This window comes from Amblyomma americanum, chromosome 1 (assembly GCF_052857255.1).
Source record: "Amblyomma americanum isolate KBUSLIRL-KWMA chromosome 1, ASM5285725v1, whole genome shotgun sequence".
Taxonomy (NCBI): domain Eukaryota; kingdom Metazoa; phylum Arthropoda; class Arachnida; order Ixodida; family Ixodidae; genus Amblyomma; species Amblyomma americanum.
In genome coordinates, this window is record NC_135497.1 from 505663193 (window position 1) to 505683804 (window position 20612).

Genomic DNA, 20612 nt, shown 5'->3' on the forward strand with positions numbered 1-20612 from the left:
AAGCTTTTGGCACTCACAAAAATGTTGAACGGCACAACAGGCATTTTAAAAATTATGTATGTTTCTACCACGTGAGGTCATTACATGGAAGAAAGGAAGAATGCATTGAAACTTTGTCACCCTTGTTGAAGCCGTGTCAACATCCTGCAAAAATGGCAATCGGATATTGAGGAAGACAACCTATATCCGGAATCGATGTATTTGTCGGGTGTGAGACCTTATGAGACCCCCGACTGCTTGTTTCAACTGCGAATGCATCGTCGCGCAGCTATTACATTCAAGCGTCTACTACATGTACACGGCCTATGCGTGCGCACCGCGCGCCCAGCGCGGCCCCGTGTCAGGTACCGGAAAGGGGCTCCCATATCCGTGTGCTTCGTGCTAGCTTCCCCGCGTGCTCGCGTCGTCGCCCTTGATTCGCGAATTCCACGCACAGATGGGCGGTTGCGACACCTGCAGTCAGCAGAGACTCATTCCGCGGAAGTGAAGGGAGCCGCGTGTCCTCCGATTACAGAGATTTAGCCTTGCGCGATCCGCTGCACATGCGGAGTAGTTTATTTAGGGACAGGGGACAAATGCACGCAAAAGAACACGGATCTAGTTAAGTTTCTCAATGACGATATAAAGCAGTCTGTTGGGGGACATGAATGGCCACATCGAGGATCTGTATGGATACACAGATTGTAACGGGAAGTTGATGCTAGACTTCTGTGAGCGACGCAACCTAGTTATTGTAAATAGAGAAACTAGGTGTGAGGGACAAATCACGTGGGAATCCCGTAACAGACAAACAACCATTCATTACTGCTTAATCTCGCAGGGGATGTATAGCAAGCTCGCAATGATGGAAATAGACGAAGAGGGGAAGTACAGCCTCGGTAGTGATCATAAGCGTATTATTCTACAGTTAGGAGCCCTGCTCAAAAGAGAAATGAAGGGGAGTCAAAAAGAGTGCGGAAAATTAAATGACGAACAAATAGCGCAAATAGCGGCCGCAATAGAAGAAGCAATAGAGAAAGAACCCATGAAAATGTGGGATTATAATAAGTTAGAACTACTCATAAGTACAAAATAAAACAAGTAAAAGGAGTAAACCGCTGGAGAGGAAAAGGGAAGCCACGAAGTTTGGTGGAATAAGGAAATTAGAGAGGCCATCGAACATCGATGGTTGGCATCACGGGAACACAGAGAAGCAAAGAGGGCGCAGTTATCTGAAGAGGAAATAGGCCGAAAATGAGAATCTTATCGACAAAAGAAACAGCAAGTGCAGGTCCTCGTCCAGGCTAAAATAAAGCAGTCCTCTGATCGCTGGCTGGCTGAGGTTCGCGATGCAACTAAAGGGGGCCAAGAAAATTCTGGAACCATATAAGTTGGCTGGGCAAAGCGAATCACAGAAAGCAGGAACAGATTCACGATACCGAGGGAAAATGTTTAGAGGGAGATGACGCTGTGAACTACATTTCATCAGTTATAGCTGAGCCATTTAAGAAAGACGATAGAGTAATCATCCCAAATGAGGGAACAACACAGGACAGCACAATAGATAACAGCGTGGAACTGATGAATCTCAACTGGAAAAAGGCGGAAGCAAATATTCCAAGATGTACGTCCGCAGGAATCAACGAAATTCCAATCAAGTAATTAATGAACTTGACCCAAGAGGCAAGGAAACACTGATAAAAGTATTGGAGGCAGTCATAACAAATCAGCAAATTCCGTACAGCTGGAAACAGAGTAAAATGAATTTGATTTATAAAGGGAAAGGCAATAAGACGAACATAAAATCCTTCCGACAGATTACGATAACATCAGTTACATACAGGCTGGCGATGCAGGCGGGGAAATTAAAAATGAAGTCATGGGTAGAATGTAATAGAATACTCGGAGAACTTCATAACGCGTTCAGAAGTGGTAGGCGCTTAGATGATAGCCTGTTCGTGCTTACCCAGTGCATAGAAATAGCTAAGGCGGAAAACAGACCTCTGTATTTAGCCTTCCTGGACATAAGCGGTGCATACGACAACATGAACAGGGAACTCCTGTGGAACATATTAAATGGTGAAGGTGTCGGTAACGAGGTAATTAATTTTCAACAGGAAATCTATCGAGAAAATGAAGGTGAAATAACATGGGAAGGAATTAAGAGTACAACAACTGTCGAGGTAGCAAAGGATTAAGGCAAGGTTGTCCTCTATCATCGCTGCTGTTCATGCTTTATATGATAAGTATGAAAAGAAGGCTACAAGGAAGCAATCTAGGTTATGATCTGTCGTACACATTAGGCGGAAAGGTTGTTGAGCAACGACTACCGGGTTTAATGTATGCGGACGATATTGTACTGTTAGCAGAGAGCCAGGAAGATTTGCAAACTTTGGTGAATTGCTGTGGAGACGAAGGAGACATTCTAGGTTTCAGTTTTAGCGCAACTAAGTCAGGTGTGATGGTTTTCAACAATTCAACTGATAAGAAGCTTATAATAAGAGGCCATGAAATACCCGTGTGGCCGTATACAAATATATAGGGGTATGGGTAAACAAAGTGCATATGTACACGGAAAAGCACGAACAGTCTCTCATAGCAAAAGGGCGAAGAGATACCGGGATAATGAAACATAGGGCATTGTGGGGGTACAACAGGTATGAAGTCCTCAGAGGTATTTGGAAAGGAATAATGGTGCCGGGGCTTATTTTCGGGAATGCGGTTCTATTCTTAAGGGCTGAAGTTCAGTCGCGATTAGAAGTAAATCAGAGAACTGTTGGCAGATTAGCACTAGGTGCCCACGGGAAAACCACAAACGAGGCAGTACAGGGGGTTATGGGCTGGGCAACGTTCGAAGCACGGGAAGCTCAGAGTAAAGTACTATACGAAAAACGCCTGAGGAAATTCGACGATAACAGGTGGGCAGCTAAGGTATTTAAATACCTGTTCAGAAAGGGCGTTGACACACAGTGGCGGAAACGAACTAGAAAGCTGGCCAGTAAGTTTGCCAGAGACGAGGAAGGAGAAAGAAAGAGCATTAAACGACAGGTTAAAAACGTCCAAGGTAAAAATTGGATAGATCCAATGAAAAATACGCATAGTGTAGACTATATCGATACTGGAAAAGGCACATCAGGAAGGAAACGTTTTACGATAACTCAAGAGGCAGTGCACTCCTCTTTGAAGCTAGGTCAGGGTGTCTTAGAACGCGCAGCTACAAAAAGAAATTTAACGAAGAAGATGACACATGTGCTGTGTGTGGTAAATCTGTAGAAACAATAGAACACCTCATTCTAAAATGTGATGGTATCCATACCGATGTCGACGCAGGCACAGTCACTCTTCCTGAGGCCTTAGGGTTTAGAGATAACAATAGTCACGTAAATAAGTCTGCGGTGGAAATTAGCAAAAAGCGATTGGAGGATTGGTGGCTCAAAAGCAGAGAGGTGACATAAGTTTTAAAGTGTAGGAAGACGTATTTTAAAGAAAAGGGCGAATTTTATCAACTTACAGCACAGTTATAAAAAAATAAAGGAAAAAAAGCTGAGCATGGTGGCAACTACCACTGCCCCGTTTCAAAGGGGACGCTCCTACCTTCCATCCATCCATCAATCCAAGGCCCTGAAGACGCAGCAAAGTGCCAGGCGACGGCCAGCTGTTTGCACACCTGCCCCGTCGGTATCAACCAGCGCGTGTGTACTGGCGGCCCACGGAAGCTGTTCCCGTTATGTTAAGTACCTATTGATGCAGGCCGCAGTGCCGGTAGGGCGGACACCTGGCAGCTACAGATCTGGCCGCCGCCTATACCGTATACATGTACCGCGTTGCTTACACGTAGCCTACTCGCGTCTGTTGCCTCGACCATGCGCAGACCGGCCCCGTTATACGCGCGGGAACGTGGCGCATAGTCGGGGGGCTTTGGTTGCGCGCGCGCCGCGGTATCATCCACGATAGACAGGTTGAACTGAAACCATATTAAGCAACAGTTCCAGGAACGTCTTTCGCTCGAGGCGAATACTTCGAGATTTCGACTACCAAACATTCTGATCTCATCGAATACCGAATACTTTACTGTTCGATCAATTGTTAAAAAATATCGAATATTTCCACAAGCCTATAGGCCTTTCCTTCCTGATTGGATCATCTCGAAAAGACGTTGTGAAAACTTTGTGGAAAACATTCTGACAATCTGCCGATAGGTGAACAAGCGAGTAATCGGTTGCGAGAAGCCAGGCTGGCGCAGCTGGTCCGGCGAAAGGCCGCTGTACAAGCATCATTGAGAAACCTTGCGGCCTTTCTGAAGTTTGAAGAAACTCTCCGACTACAAGCAAGAGCCTTAAAGTGCGCAAATATAAATTAAAGCTAGAACTGTGTTTACAAACAAGGCTATGGCATGTCTGTTAACTAATCACCTGGTAGGCACGTTGCCAGCGGCGTATAACACTGACATCGCCATAAAGCTTTCAAAACCACCACATTGGCTACTTGATCTAACAGGCTTCACAAATTTTCCGCAGTTTTAAAAGCCATCGTTTGGGCTTACGTCAAGCCGATATTTATTTTAACTCTCTATTTCACCACGCAATAATTTTGTGCGACGTGCTGCAATGTATTAAATCGTATGCATACTGCGTGCGGCCAGTAAATATTAAGACTAAGTAATTTTTTCACACAATGAGCACAGGCCATGTGCCTCTCCTAATTCTACCTCTTGTCTTCCTGCCTTGACGGTCTCTTGACGGCAGTAGCTGAAACGAAAGAAACCGTCATGCATATGGCACGATGGAAATTTGACAAAAATCACGAGCATTCATGGGCGCATGTGTACAGGGCATCATTGTGCAATGACTGGTGGGCCTGTGGCGCTGTTGAGATCACCGCTGAGGAAATGCGCTGCCCCTTGGAAGATGTAGTCACGACTAACCGGTGGTCGATAGTTCTCCGAGCTGCTGAGGAATCGATCGAGCGTTAACAGCGGGTCCGTGGATACGATCTTGGCAAAACTTGTGCCTGTCCTACGAGGTCTCCTTCTATCGGGTGCCCAAATATCTGACATTTGAAGTGAAAACCTATGGGGCACTTAATTACTTGGCGTGTGGGAAGTGCGATAGCGTTAGAAGAAGCGATTTTTATGACAGACTACAAAACAGTTTTTTTGCCCCCGTGATGAGGTTTCTGTTTGCGGAAATGCAGGTTGAGAGAGGGGGAGGGGGAGGTGTGGCAAGTTACTTGAGATGATGACGTCAGAACTGCCTACACGATTCAGCGAGTTTTATGACAGAACACGCCGCGGGTTTTTTTTTTTTTTTCCATGAGGAGAGTTCCAATTCAATTGCGTTAAAAATTGTGTGGAAAGTTTCACATGAACTTGCAACGATGACCGCCGAAGCAAAGTACTTTTACGGATGGTAGGGGACTAGGAACGATTCCTAGAGCAGCCACTGGAATCTTGAGAGCAAACAAGAAAGCCTCGAAACGCAGCAATTCTCCTTGGTACCAGAATTCAACGCTGTCTTTGGAAAGACCACGGCGATATTTTAGTGAAGTGGTGTTCTGCTTATTGTTTACTGCATGCTCGCAGCTGGAATGGCAAGTACCTATTATGTCTAAGTGATAATTCATTTGCATGAGGCTATCAAAGAGAAGTGCAGAGAAAAACTGAGCGCAAATATTTCGACGCTCCGTGTAGGCGCCCCGTCCCACACGTCCCGCGATATGCTTGACCTTGTGTAGGGGAGTGCAAAACTGTAGTGGATAGCCGCTTTGCCTCGTCACCGACATTGGCTGCTAGCGGTGACCGCCGTATCATTAAAGGTATAAAGGAATACTTCTGGAAACAGTTGTTTTAAAGGCGATGAGCTCGAGCAGCCAGGCGGACGGTGTTGCCTGGACTTAGGCGACCAAAGTTTGCTTTTTTTTTCTCTTTGAAAGTTTCAGAAGACTACGAAAGTGATGTGCGAAACACCATAAGGTTCAAGAGGCTGTAGGGAATGATAAATATATGTAATAAACCCTAAACTTCGTAGATTTCCCAACAGCACAAAGAGAAAGACACAAATATGACACCCAAGTGATGCACTAGATGCATTAAGGCGGCGTCTGTCAGGTTCCAGGTTCACGCAGGGGCCGGTAGTTTTCGCCCAAAGGTGGTCCATCATTGAGGACATTGCAGCCAAGAAGAGCACCTTCGACGAAAAGGCCGGCTACACCGACTGAGGCTCTAGTAGAGGGCGAAGAAAAACGATAGACATGACGTACTGCCGCTGACTGACAGCCCAACTGTAATCGGAACCCAACGTGCACGCGGAAGTCTGTAGGTAACTAAAATCAAAGAAACTGAAAAATAGAAATGAAAGGAAGCAGTGTAGAAGAGTTTTTGTTTGTGCCAACTCCTCCAGCAGAGGTACCCCCGTCTTCTGCACGGAAACCGACGGACACGTGAGACACACATCACGCGCACAGGCACGCACATTTCCATGAGTCCACGAGCAGTACAGCATGCACCCGGTGCTTACAGGTACAATATTTAATTTTATTTCTCTTTTCAATTAACCTTCACTGCCGAACGTATTTTAAAGTTTATGTGTTTAAAACATGTATGCACTTATGTTTTCATAAAAAAATACAGCTGCATGTTTTATTCTTTTGGAATTCTTGACTGAGCTTCAAGGGACCCTGAAGTGATCTCAATGGGCATATTCTAGTCCAACAGATCTGTAGAGGCAGTGTTTCTGGGTATTGGAGCCAAATATTAAAGCCCTTCGTGGCCTCTATAATTTAGAAATAAATTTTTAAAATCACTGCTCGCAATATCTCGCAACCGATTGGGGCGACACCTCACCGCCGCGTCGTACCTCAACCCGATGACATCAATGGGCAGACTGGGCGAGCATAGCTGGAAATTTCACGTTCTCAAACACAATCCCACACAAGTTATATAAAATTTTCTCACTTACTGTACGTAAAAAAGTAAGCAAAATGAAACTTTAAGGAACTAAAATGGAGGTCCGTTAAACGGCACACTAGCCGTCTAGCCATCCCGAAAGCATGGTGAAAGAACAATTTTTTTGAAATCACATTGCTGATGCACGATCAAAGAGCATAGGCGCTGACGCTATATGAAAACTACGCTTGCGACAACATGGCTACGGTAAGCTAAAGCATAACATGAAGTACAGACATAAAACACTTCGCTTCCAAGATTTCGGTATGGAGAATAGACAGGAATTTGCTAATCAAAAATAAGAAAATTATTAGTGAGCTAGGACTAATAGAACCGTAACTGCACAACGGTATCAACAGGAGAACCTAGTAGTGGAGCATGACGAAAAGAAAACCATCGCGGGAAGACCAAGACCAGCTTTCTCAGGCAAAAAGTTTGAAAATTGGAAAATTGTAAGACACTGTTATGAAAATTTTGAAGGTAATTGTCCATTATTCTGATATGTAGCAAAATCTTTCTTTTAAAGTGTTTCCAGCGATCGCATCGAACAGCTAAGGCCGCAATAGAGAACCAATGGGGAACGCTTTTCACGATAGCAAAAACATGAATAGAAAAAAAAATACAAGACTGCCGACGGGTGATCTGCGGATATATTGATTATAATAGTGAAACCTTACATTATACGAAAAATATTGCGTTCATAAACAGTTTTCTCAACGGGCCTCAAAAACACTTTTGTCCAGATTTGCTGGGTACGGGAAAACACAACGCTGTGGTCAACGTCGCGCCACCCCGCGCTGTTTTTTTTTTTTTACCATTGGGCCACTGTCGGTTTAATGCGTTACTTCTGGTTAGGAACCTGTCATTATCATCATGGTTTGGTTTTACGGGCTTAACGTCCCAAAGCAACTCAGGCTTTAAAGGACTCCGCAGTGGAGGACTCTAGATAATGTCGACCAGCTGGTGTTCTTCAACGTCCACTTACATCGCACAGAACACGGGCCTCTAGCAATTAGCCTCCAATGAAATGCGACCTCCGCGGCTGGGATTGAATCTGCATCATTATCATGTCATCCTAATTACGTTCACTGCAGAAGGACAAGGGCATTTCCTACTGCCACCCAACTAACCCTGTCCTGCGCTAGCTGCGGCCACCTTATCCCCGCATACATTTCTGTCTCATCAGATTAACCGATTCCACTCCGTTATCCTTAGGGACCGCCTGTTGTATGCTCTTAGCATTACGTGCCCTCCCTTGAATGCAACTAGGATATCATTTCCTGGAGTTTGTCCCCTTACCCACTCTGCCCTCTTCCTGTCTTTTAACGCTACACCTGTCATTTTACTTTCCATAGCTCGCTGCTGTGTCCTCAGTTATCTCCAAGCCTTTTCGCAAGCCTCCAAGTTTCTAACACATGTATGTGAGTGCTGGGAAGACACAACTGTCACATGCTTTCCTCTCGACGGATACTGGTACGCTGCTATTTATGACTTTACAGTACCTGCCCAACGTACTCCAACCCGACTATTATATTCCCAGCGATTTCACTCTCGTGGTATGTAGATACATTGAATTAGATGAATTTCGTCACCACTTCCAATGCTTCGCTCCCTATCGTAATACGTTATCTTCCCAGACTGGTCAGCACTGCTTTAGTTTCCTGCATATTTAGTTATTGGTCCCGCCATGCTTCTTTGCCTGTATATGTCTTCGATCGTGCTCTGCATTTTGTTTCCTGTGCTATAATGCAGTGTCATCAGCAAATCGGAGATTACCGAGGAATCCATTTCTGTGAATACCTCCTGTAAACAAGAGGTGAATAATACTGGAGAGATCGTGTCTCCTTGTTGACACCCTTGATTATGATTTTATCACTTTCCTTGGGGAGGGCTATGGTCGCTGTGCAGTGTCGCTATATTTTCTAGTACCTTTACATACGCCTCTTCTACACCGTGGTTACGCAATGGCTGCGTGGCGAATATAGGGACGAATATGCGCACTGAATCCTTACCGATGTTTTTGCATATTGAAAAGAAAATATAAAACAATTTGTAGTCTACCACTTCGTTGAAAATACGTGCAAGCATGAAACGCATTTCAGAAAAGGCGTAGAGCATTCGAGGTCGGCTCGCTCACACATGATAGAAGCCATAGTTAGGCGGTGGCCAAAGCCTCTAAATGCTGAGTGTGTCCCCGCCTTCACCAGCTTCTGTTCTTTGAGCTGTGCAGCACGCAAGTTCTCCTCGGATATTTTAGCGGCCTGAGGAGCCTCCGCCATCAGTCGCTTTTCTTAGCTGGACTGCGCGCTCGGCTTCCCGCGCTGCCTTTCGGGCTTTACGTAGCGTTCACGTGCTTCTTCGTCCCCTCGCTGCTTTCTCTGCTTGACGACCTACACCTATCGCCCACTCTTCATCGGCTTCGTGATGCGTTCGGTCGCCTTGGCTGCTTTCTCATCTTCGCGTCCTCACCGTTGGGGACACAGGCGAGCCTTTCCATCTCTTGACTACTGCATGCGACTCGACTGCGCGGCCCCGCCGGCAGCGCTTCTGGCGCCGAGCATTTCGAAGCGCAGAACAAACGGAAGAAATTTGTCGAAGACGGCGATTTAAAAATTGGAGGGAATGAGTCTGCAAATTAGAACACCTAGCGCAAGAGGCTGCAGTTATGACTGAAAAGCATAGATACGAGCCGATTAAAGAGAGTCGATTGCTGTGGTTACATTTAGGTGGGTGATGATGGTTACGAAATAATGGTTAAAGTTCTTTGTTGCCGTCCTTCCGGAGCGCGTTGCAATATATGGACTTAATAGGCTCGCAACAAATTTGTGGCCCTTGCTGCCACAGCATCCAAAACCATGCCTATATCGCACATTCGGCATTGCGGACAGCAGCAGACGAGGCAGGCAGTTTGCTCTCATTCAGACTGAATATGCGAACGCCTGTCATAAAACGCATCACGATTTCGTTTATTTAACAGTCTTGGAGATTGCTATCATTGACGATGTATTGCTAAGGGGCATAAGGCTGTGGTACAAATACTCCGTTGCAAGGCTGATTGCTAACCAAGACCTTAACAAACCTATTCCACTAAAATTGTCTGTTTGGCAAGGATGTCCACTAACGCCTTTGTTGTTCGCCGTGTAGCAGCTTGTGCCCAATTGCCTCAGTATTATTCGATGCGCTGCTCTCTTCTGTTCTAATCAAAATAGTGTACTTGAGGGTTTCAATTTGACTAGATAGTTTTGCGAAGTTTAAACATTGGCTCTAAACATAGAGAAATATGAAGGGGTTTGATTGTGTCACTGGGCTACTAAGCTAAATCATTTTGATGGCATAACCCTGGGGCTATCCAGGGTTCCAATGTGCCAGGTTCGCCACAGTAAAGCGTTCTGGAAATCGGAAATATGTTCTGAGAAACGACCAAAAAAAGCTTGGCCGGCCTTCAGTGTCCGCTCGTGCACAAGTCTGCGACATCTCAGTTAGAAAGTTCATCTACATTTGCAAGTGCTGCACTTCACGCGGCCTCCGTTTGACGCTTTCAACGGGGACCCCCGCATCGTGATACCTTGTGTCCTCGTCAACAATGGAAGGCAGACCTTATGCAGTTGTCTTTCAAGCAAATTGATACTCACTTCTTTTTCAAATATTCAAAGCACCCTTTAGTAGTTGATCTGCTAAACACACGGCTAAGGTGGAACTTTGGGCTAGTTGGTGCGACATAGCGAGGAGATACAGAGCGGGAGATATAAGACACAGACGAGGGCTGTGTGTTGTGCACGGGAAACATTGATTGAACATTTCTATTTTCACCGACATGACGTGTTCCTCAGAGAACTGTTTGTGATTTCCTCAGAGAAGTTGGAAATATTTTATAATTCTTCACTGTGCGTTCGTCTTTAGATTTTCGTTTAGCATTTCAGCGGAAATGTCCAAGTAGCGGCTGCAACGTGAGGATGTTGGTCTCTGAGGCCTTAATTGTACGGCGTCTTCCGCTTGTATGGAACATCTCCCTTCGTCAGCTATGTGAGTGTGTCATTACTCCGCGAGAAATCTTTCCCGAACCGTCCACAGTCGACCCACAATCACAGTAGTCGACGAACAGTTTTGTCACCAGTTGGGTACGGAAATCATAAAATAGCAGCCGTCTTCTCTACATCTGGGAGCACTGCCTCCTTGCTGATGATGTGGCCAAGAAAGAGCAACTACTCGTTGGTGAAGCGTCACTTATCTGTCTTCAAGGTAGATCCAGTAGGTTTGATGGCTTCGATTAGAGCCTGCAGTAGCCTTAGTTGTTCGTCGAGGTTTGTTGCTGAAGCCGCCGTGGTGGCTATGGCATTCAGCTGCGGACCCGAAAGATGCGGGTTCGACCCCAACAGCAGCGGTCTAATTTCGATGGGGCTAAATGCCAGGGGCCCGTGTACTGTGCGACGTCAGTGTCCATTAAAAATCACAGGCTGTCGAAATTGCCCGGAGCCCTCCACTACGGCATTTCTCATAGCCTGAGTCGATTTGGGACGTTAAACTCCATAAAACGAAACGAAGTTTGTTGCTAAGACGATGACGTCATCGAGTTAAACGAGGCAAATTTGCCATTTGAGGCCTGCCAACGCCATATCCTGAATCGCTGAAACGTTGCCAGTGCGAACCAAAGTGGAAATGGCGTGACCATGGCGGTACCATGGAGGCCGAAAGCCTCCATGGTACCGCAAAAGGCGTGATCGCTTTCGTCGACTTCGATCTGCCAGTGCCCGCTTTTTATACCCATCGAGGATAAACACCTGGCGTTGCACACTTCATCCAGTGTGTCATCGATGCAGCGGAGGGAGTCGACATCTTTTTTCGCAATGAAGTTGGGTAATAGGTTTGGTTTATGTGAGTTTAACGTCCCAAAGCGACTCAGGCTATGAGGGACGCCGTAGTGAAGGGCTCCGGAAATTTTGACCACCTGAGGTAATTTAACGTGCACTGACATCGCACAGTACACGGGCCTCTAGAATTTCGCCTACATCGAAACTCGACCGCCGCGGCCGGGTTGGAACCCGCGTCTTTCGGGTCAGCAGCCGAGCACCATAACGACTGAGCCACCGCAGCGGCCCCAGTTGGGTAATAGGCGTAGAAACTAAGTCTACCACCTTTCTTCTTGAACAAGAGAAGTGATGATGCCCACTGGCTCTTTGTCGGCTAGATGACGTCGTAGCGTAAGAATTCGTCGACTTGAGCTTGGATGGCTTCGCATTCTCGCATTCTCACACGGAAATGTCTCATTTAGCACACGTCGGGCGTACTCATCTGTGATTACCGGTGCTTGGCAATATTCGTTCGTAAACCTTTGATGAAGATGACGACCAGTCGCTGTAACGGTGAAGACTTTGCAGCTGGTCCTGTCTGTTTACGTCGAGGGCCGGCTCCTTTAAGGGGTCAGTTTCGCATGAGTTAGAAAAGGCGAAGACAACTGGAACATCGGCGGTTTTGTTCAGAAAAGCGATCGTTGTGCTTTTGTTGAGGTGTCGGCGTTCCTGGCAGATGTACACGACCCCTTTGCCAAATCCGAAAACTGTCGAAGGCACTTGCGATACCAGTGCCATGGTCGACCTGCAACACTGTCTTATAACACCTCCGTGGTTTGCGGCAGCTCCAGCGGCAAACGCATGCAATCGGCCGCCAAGTGACGAAAAATGGAGTTGTGCATATTTAATAATGTTGTGAGAAATATAGCGAAACATTCACAGCCAAATTTGTTTTTCTTGTGCAGTAGCTGACTCCGTGTAAAATTGCCTGAAAAGCTAGAAACGGTATTAAAGAAAACAAAGATGTTCATAGTAACATGTTAAGCAATTCCGTGTCGTTTAGAACTACTGACTAGCGTGTGAAGATATTAGAAAAAGAAATAAATTTCACGGCTGTGCCAAACATGTGATTTTTTTTAATTTTTTTTTGCGGTGCCTAGTTTTGCTCCCAGCCTCAAACTTTAGAGCTGTACGAGCGATTAAATTTCTTTGCCAAAAATAACACGAGAGGGTGCTATTCTCCGCAGGCTCCAACCGCAGGATTTTTTTCAGCCGAATCTGGGATGGACGAGCAACACGCGTGTGGGTTGTTAGAGATGGAATGACCTAAACATACGGTCACCTCGCATACCACAGTGTAAATATACTGTTTGTTTCAGGGAAGACCACCCATTTAAAAAAAGGAGAAAATAGAAAATTTCAAGTAAGAAGATGGATTTTGTGGTATTGTGACACCAGTGTTGGTGGACGTCAAGGAAAAGGTGATTCATATTAACTAATAAGCTTGTTAACTACAATGTAGCAGTTGTATTTGTATCTGTTGAAAATAGGCGCTTGGGGCCGTATTCTGTAACGATCCATTTTCTTCCAATTTCATTTGGGCCTCTATCACTAATCGCTGCTCCAACTGGTGTAGGGCGTTAGCGTCACGCTGGTCGCGATATAAATATTGCAAACGCGTCTGGCGCCCACCAGTGACGAAGCAGGATGACGCGCCTGACGATTCAGTGTCGGCAGAGAAATTGGGCGTCGTCCGTGCGTGGTCCATGAGACTAAGACTGGACTGGATGCGGTGACTCGAGGCTGGCTAGCGGTGGCGGCGCAACCAGACCGGCTGTATCTGTGAATAGCCGCTTGCTTGCTTACCTGCTGCTGTTTTCGTCGCATTGAAGTCAGAGCCAAATGAAATGGAAAATGAATCGTTGCAGAATACGGCCCCTGATTTCCCTTCGCGATTTGTAGCTGACCATCAGTAGAGCCATATCAGTTATTAGAAAACTGAAAACGCGGTTACACTCGGCACTGTGGCTGAACAAATTTTGGCCATTTCACGAGCGATCCGACAATCGCGCCCCTGGGATGTGCACACAGCGACGCCTACCTGTGCAGGTACCACGTGACATAATCTGTCCCGCAAATGCCCGCTGCTGCTTGCTTCTCTAGCTTAGATGAGGCAGGGAAGGTCCCGTGGCATGCGCGCCGCGAAACGACCTGCACTGCTGGACGTCGCTGTGTGCGCGCACCGCAGGCGCGTGATTTTCGAATCTCTCGTCAAATGGCCAAAATTTGCTCAACTACAGCGTCGAAGGTAATTGCTTATATTCGAAATATTTAAAACTGACATGGTTATTATAGGATTGATGACCAGCTAAAAATATCAAAATGTAACCAGGAGCCCATCTGCAATAATTAAAAAAATAAATATTAGATTTCAGTCAACCAGGTGAATAATTAACATGATTTGCCGTTTTCCGGATGGCCACCAACACGGGTGTTACGAACCGCAATAGCGTTTTTTTTACTTCAAAATGCCTAATTTTTTTATAAAGTACTGGCGGGCTTCCCCGAGTCACCTAGTATAGCGTGACAGGTTCGAACAGTGTGACAGTGCTCCAGCTCTGCGATGCGCAGAACCACATACTCAAGTGTTGCCGCTAAGAGTAGTCAGCGCTGTAGAGTGCGAAGGCAGATTTGCAGCTGCTCTGGAGCAAAATTTTGTGCTCTTTCTCCCAAGCCACACTATTACAACAGCGAACTGCGACGTTCAGTCACTTGTTCCTCTTGCATAATGAGAAAGAGTGGTTATGGCGTTTGAATACTAAGCACGGGCTCGCGGGATGAAAACCTAGGCTCGCCGGGTGCATTTCGGTGGAGGGGAATTACTATAAGCACCTTCGTCATGCGCTATTTCGGTGCACGTCAAAGTACCACGGGCTGTCGCTATCAATCCGGAGCCCTCTACAACGCCGAGTGTGTCTTCGTGCCTTTCACCGCCTCCTCCGTCTCTTCACTCATGGCGCGGCTCCGGCGCCCATACATCGTGAGAGACATTCACTGTGCCTTCCCTTTCCTACGCATGATTATGCATACAGACAGAGAGAAGGAGCCGAGCCATGGTCGGTGGTGCTACCGTCAAAATTGCTTCACCGATTAGCTTCAAACACCAAGCTAGTAAAAAAAAAATTCTAAGGACGATTACGGTTCTCCCAGTTGCGAAATTTGAGCGCCGCTGTGTCGGTGTCTCGGGGTGTGTAGGCTCGTTGTTTTGCTTTGCTGGCACGTCTGGCGGCAATATTAGTTCGACCGTAGTAGTAGTTGAAGACGACGATGCGCAATGCGGAGTGCGAGAGTGTGTTGCAGTTTAAACCGAGGCGTGATCGGCTGCGGTGATAGCCTAGTGCTTTCGTGCAGTGGCCAGCGAAGCTGATCGCTTCTCGGCACGGTGGGTTCGAATTCCAGTCGTAGCAATGTTATTAACTTGTAGTTCGGTTCCGTTACACCGACGGCAGCGACGCGGCTTAATCCACAAACCGGCGGTTATGAGCTGCGGTCTAAAAGGGAGCAACTTGACCTTTAGCGTACTGCCTTCAAGGTGCGGGTGCCCAAACCCGGGGGTAGGTTTCCATCACTACAGATACGGAATACTTACGGCTGGCAATGGAAATTCACCCCCTTGAAAACGTGGGAAGTACTAGCAGTTACGAAGAATTTAATCGAGTTTTAAATCTCCCCTATTTGCTGACTTCACGACCTCCCGTGCCGCGTTTAAAAGCCTCCTCCCATTTCTAACTGCATCAGGTTACCATGCATTGTAGTGGGAATGTACTTCCGTTGCCAAGAGTAAGCATTCCACACATTTAATGACCCAAATCTGCTTCGGAACTTGCTCAGGATAAACCTGCCCCTGAAAGGGACTGCGCTAGAGGACAACTTACTACCGTTTTACTGCCATATAGGCTTATTCATGTTTAGAGTGCACTTGTGGAGAATACCTAAGTAACTTGTGATTCGCGGATGACATTGCCTTGCTAAGTCACTCAGGAGATTAGCTGCAAAGCATTATCAATGAGTTAGACAGGCAGAGCGGAACGGTAGGTCCTAAATTTAACATGCAGAAAACCAAAGAAATGTTCAACAGTCTCGCAAGGGAACTGCAGTTCACAATTGACAGCAAGGCACTGGAAGTGGTAAGAGAATACGTCTACTTAGGGCAGGTAGTGACAGCAGATCCGGATCATGAGAGGGAAACAACTAGAAGAATGACGACCAAATAAATCTGCTCCAATTCGAATGGAGCTCCAGTAAGCCGGTAATTTTAAATACATGAACGGAACACCAGAACGCGCTGCTGGCCCGGCTTTCACGCTCTCAAAGGCTCCACGAAGCCCATGCAGCTTCTAATGAATGTCCGCGGCAGGGTGATTAGTTTGGTGTATGGAGAGTTTAACTTCCCAAAGCGACTCAGGCTATGAGGGACGCCGTAGTCAAGGGCTCCGGGATAATTTCGACCTCTTGGGGTTCTTTAACGTGCACTGACATCGCACAGTACACGGGCTTCTAGCATTTCGCCTCCACCGAAATTCGACCGCCGCGGGCGGGATTGGCAGGGTGAAAAACCAAAAATACAAACCAAGAATTTCTAGGCGCTGGTGCAGGCTAAGCGATTGTACACAGGCTTCACTCTTCTCTTCTTCCACTTCCTACCTCTGTTCCCTCCTGTGTAGCCCTCAAGTGTGTTAATCTCCGCCGGTTGCTGTTGTGGTCGCCGACAAGCGGCAGTTCTTGCGGGCGGAAAACCGCTTCATTCTTTTTAATAAGAGACTAAACCGCGATTACCGCCACCTGAACATTGTTGCTAACGAACGGCGATTTTTTTTTAGAACTTCAACTTCACGGATACCCACTAATGTCCCTGTCACGCAGGCAACCTCAATGCCCGTTGACTTAACGACCACCGAAATTTTCGACACACAGGATCAGGCACAGCAGAGTAGCCGGGTTCCATTACGTTAAACCACTTTGAGCGGAGCAGCAAGTAGACCTAATGTCACGTAATTGAGCAGGTGCTATTTTTGTCCCGAAGTTGTTCGCGAACACCTGTTTTAGCGCACAGTTAAGACATGCACGCGGGCTAGTTGGTGACTCGACGTAGATGCATTGTTCATGGGAGTTTTAAGGTTCCAAAGCGACTCAGGCTATGAGGGATGCCGTAGTGAAGGGTTGCAGAAATTTCGCCCACCTGGGGTTGTGTTACGTGCACTGACATCGCACAGTACATGGGCCTCTAGAATTTCGCCTCCATCGAAGTTCGACCGCCGCGGCCGGGATCAAACCCGCGTCTTTCGGGTCAGCAGCCGAGCGCCATAATTACTGAGCTACCGCGGTGGCTGTAGATGCGTTGTTAAATAGCGCAAACAAACGAGGATTCGCAAAAATGATGTTACGCAGCCTGTTAGGAGAAGTGGCGGTCGTGTCTGTTTGGGGAATCGCGCCTTGTTATATCCGTTTGTTCCTGACTGTGTTCTCGCCTGTTTACGCCGTTGCACAATGCATTCTGTTCGAATACTTAGCAGTCTGAGACAATCCACATACAACAATGACGAGGCGACGATGAGCAACACTCTGTCTTTTCTGAAGCGGTCATTTTTCGCTGCCGAGCCTCCTATTAATCACTAACCGCCTTTATTATGTTCGTGGCTAGTGCCTTTGCAATGCTTGTGGAGCACTTCTCGTTTTCGGTCGGCGCACTAAAAGGTGAAAATGAGTAAAACGCAGAGACACGGAGCGCAACAAAAATGGCGCCGGTTTGTGCGCATCTTATGGTCAGCCGAGGTGTAATTTTGCCTACTGCATAAAAATACTTGTTAAAGCAGTTTACCAGTTGAAAATGTATAACGTATGACAAAGCACTTATTTGCCTCTCCACAGCTTTTTAGTGTTTACTTAACGCATAACGAGCGCAAGGCTACTCTCAAGGACCGTTGAGACTCCGATGGCAATCCGCGATGAAAACTTCACCGAATAGATTATCATCGAGTTGAGTGGCCACTCGGAACCTCCATGTGGCTGGTCCCCAAGGACTTCTCTCAGCTGGCACTGAAATTGCCATTCTGACGTGAGTATAGGCGGAATGCACTGATTTGCCTGCATGCCGCAGGGTCAGTAATTAAGATCAATCCCGGTGCTGTAGAAAGGTTCCGCTGAACGGCCGTGTTTCGGCGCTGCCTACACAGAACAAGGATCCCCGGCGTCTTGAAGTGAATGGCGATGTAGGTAGCCTCCGGGATCTGCGACTGCTTTTTTAAAGCATGAAAGCCGTTTGATGTGACAATAATGTCTTGATTGATATAATGGGGTAATCTATCGATACAGGCCAGCTTTAATTTGTCGTCAGGGTCGCTGTAAAGCAACAATAAAAAGTTGGCTAACTTACTTATGTTCACAAATTAGCAGATTTGAAACCTATTGCGACCTAGCAACGACGAGCGTCTAAAACCCTGCACGATTTGGATGTTCATAGAGCGCACTATTTTTTTTTTATCTAGCGTCTACTGAACTGAATAACCCTGGATTTCACTTCCACAAACGAGAACGCAGTTTTGATGGCACAAAGCCTTGTTCAGAAATTTTGCGGATCAAATTACTTTCTTGCAACCTGCAGCTTTTTGCGCTGCCACAAGACTCTTTCTTTTTGCAGTAAGCTCAGATAACCTCCCAGCAAAAGTTACGACTTCATGCATTGCAGCAGCTTTGAACAACTATGAAGTTGGCTTCCCTGCTAAGGCGCTGTTTAAGCACCGAAGTCATACTGCCCTATGTTTGGGCAAAACTCGAACACGGTTGCAAGATTTCGCGTTTTATAACATCCGAGTTGCCCACTTAATTGCAGCTTCAAAGGTGCGGCGCGTGGTATAAGTTGCGCTTTCGACAGAAGACGGCTGAGGTTTGGTTGCGCGTCGCGGCGAAGTTCAAAAAGCCTTCCTGTCTATTCTGTCGATCTATGCGGGTGTAATTTGCAGGGCAATTGAACCCCGGCACTGTTTCTCACAATAACAGCCAAAATCGTCGGCTGCTCCATTCTGGCTGAAGTGTCATTTGCGGAAATAGCGCCCAGATCTTAATGAAAACAGCTCAGTAAACGAGGCACAGCATGCACAGCAGCTAATACAGGCGCTAACCAGCCAGTCAGATTCAATCTGGCCCAAGTGGACTACGTGAACCAGTGACCCGTTGGATTTCGTTGCCCTATAGACTCGACGAAAATATCACGCCGGGCCTTCAGCGCAGCGACGAAGAGAAGTTACAGATAAACGCATTTCGACGCACAAAAATTATATTATGCAATAAAAATACATTGGCGGCGTTGTTATACTTTGCGGCGCTGCGTCAGCGTTCATGTAAGCGCAGTGGTTAGCTGCTCTGGTCGGACACCAAGTCTTCCAGCTGGCTAAATCAGGTTTGGAGAATAGCCAGCTGGGCCAAGCATGCGGTGGCTTTGACTCCTCCTTTCCCTCTGGGCACGGCCAGCGACCCGAAGCCTCCAGCGCCAAGTTTTAACAAGTAAACGAAATTCAAGCACTTTGTGTTCGCAAAGTTTGGATTAGGTAGTCGTAGCCAGAACTCAGGAAGCTCTCTTTGGAGACCACGACACAAGGTGTATCGGATACAACTGGCCGTAAAGTGTTCGCGCGCGGGTGCTTGCGGGCTGCCCACATCAGACTGTTGAGAGAGATTTTAAGTGCAGATAATTGCGGCCTGTTCTGGCAGACTATGGGCTACAATGATTTTAATACAGAAGCTACAGGTATTCATTCAGTACGACTCGGAAAACAAAATGAATCGAAAAAATAAACGTACTGCCGAAAAGCCCGGTACGAACACCTGCCTGTGGCGCGCCTTCATACCACGCAGACACTCTCGAATACGAGTTACATTGACCTGTAATGCCGCCATCAATCACCGGGTGGTGTCTACCGAAGTCTCTTTCTCGTGTCACTTGTTCGTGACATTTTTGCCCGCGCTCAGGATACACACCGGAAACCGGCCAATTCGCCGGCAGTCTCGATGCTGAAATACGAAGCACCGCACGCATTGTACGCGAAACGAAACAAGCCCACAGTGATGGATGCCGACCGGGCTGTTGGCTTCTTCCGTCGCGTCAACGCGCACGCGAGAGAGACGACGAAAAGCGATCTCACCAGAGCCGCCGTTCCAGTCAGGGAGGTTCCGCTTTACCGGCCGCTCCGCTCGAAGCCCGCTTTGCGAGTGGCGGCCGGCGATTGTTCGCGGGTCTCGAAGGCGGCGCCTCCGAGAAGCGCCCCCTCTTGGCCGTGCTCCGACGCCGCCTCTGGCGACCGAGTCGAGAGCTGCGTGCCCCCTGGTACTTTTCTGCCTCATCTCCGGAGAGTGGCCTGTGAGCGGACGTCCTGGCTTGGCATCAGTGCAATCGCGGATTGGGGAACTCCGTGCTTTTAGTGCTCGTCCCTTCCACTGTGGCGCGTCGCGTACTTGCATCCACTGTCAATACGGCAAATAACGAGTGTCCAAACAGAGCTTAGTTTGAAGAACAAATTGAATGGAGGCCAGGAAGCCAGTTCGTCCCAAAGGCGGCATGTGAATGCTCCAAGCTTTGAAACGTTTGCAATATGGAAAAACATTTTATAGTTCCCGGCAACACTGCTTTCCTGCTGAAGACAATGCGTGGTTTGATAACACGTCATTGAAGTTTACGCAGCCGAGCTGCAGGGACACTTATTTTCTTCGAGTACCGGACATATGATACACTCTGGGACTGCCTATGCACTATATAGGTAGTCGTGGGGGCTATTATCATGCAGAAAGCTAAACAGGTTCCGAGTGTTATTGTTGTCTGTCGTCCATGTTGAAGAAGACTTGCTTCACTG

At 47.2% G+C, this 20612-nt stretch overlaps 1 protein-coding gene across 4 annotated transcripts in view; it reads right to left on the reverse strand.

Moving 5' to 3' along the window:
* Mp (collagen XV/XVIII-type protein multiplexin) overlaps positions 1-20042 on the reverse strand; it is a 307755-nt gene extending 287713 nt beyond the window's left edge. For all 4 annotated transcript variants that reach the window (XM_077650856.1, XM_077650855.1, XM_077650854.1 and 1 more), the window contains exon 1: positions 19908-20042. The gene's annotated coding sequence lies outside the window, so the exon portion shown is untranslated. The remainder of the gene's footprint in view (positions 1-19907) is intronic.
* Positions 20043-20612: the final 570 nt, after the last annotated feature.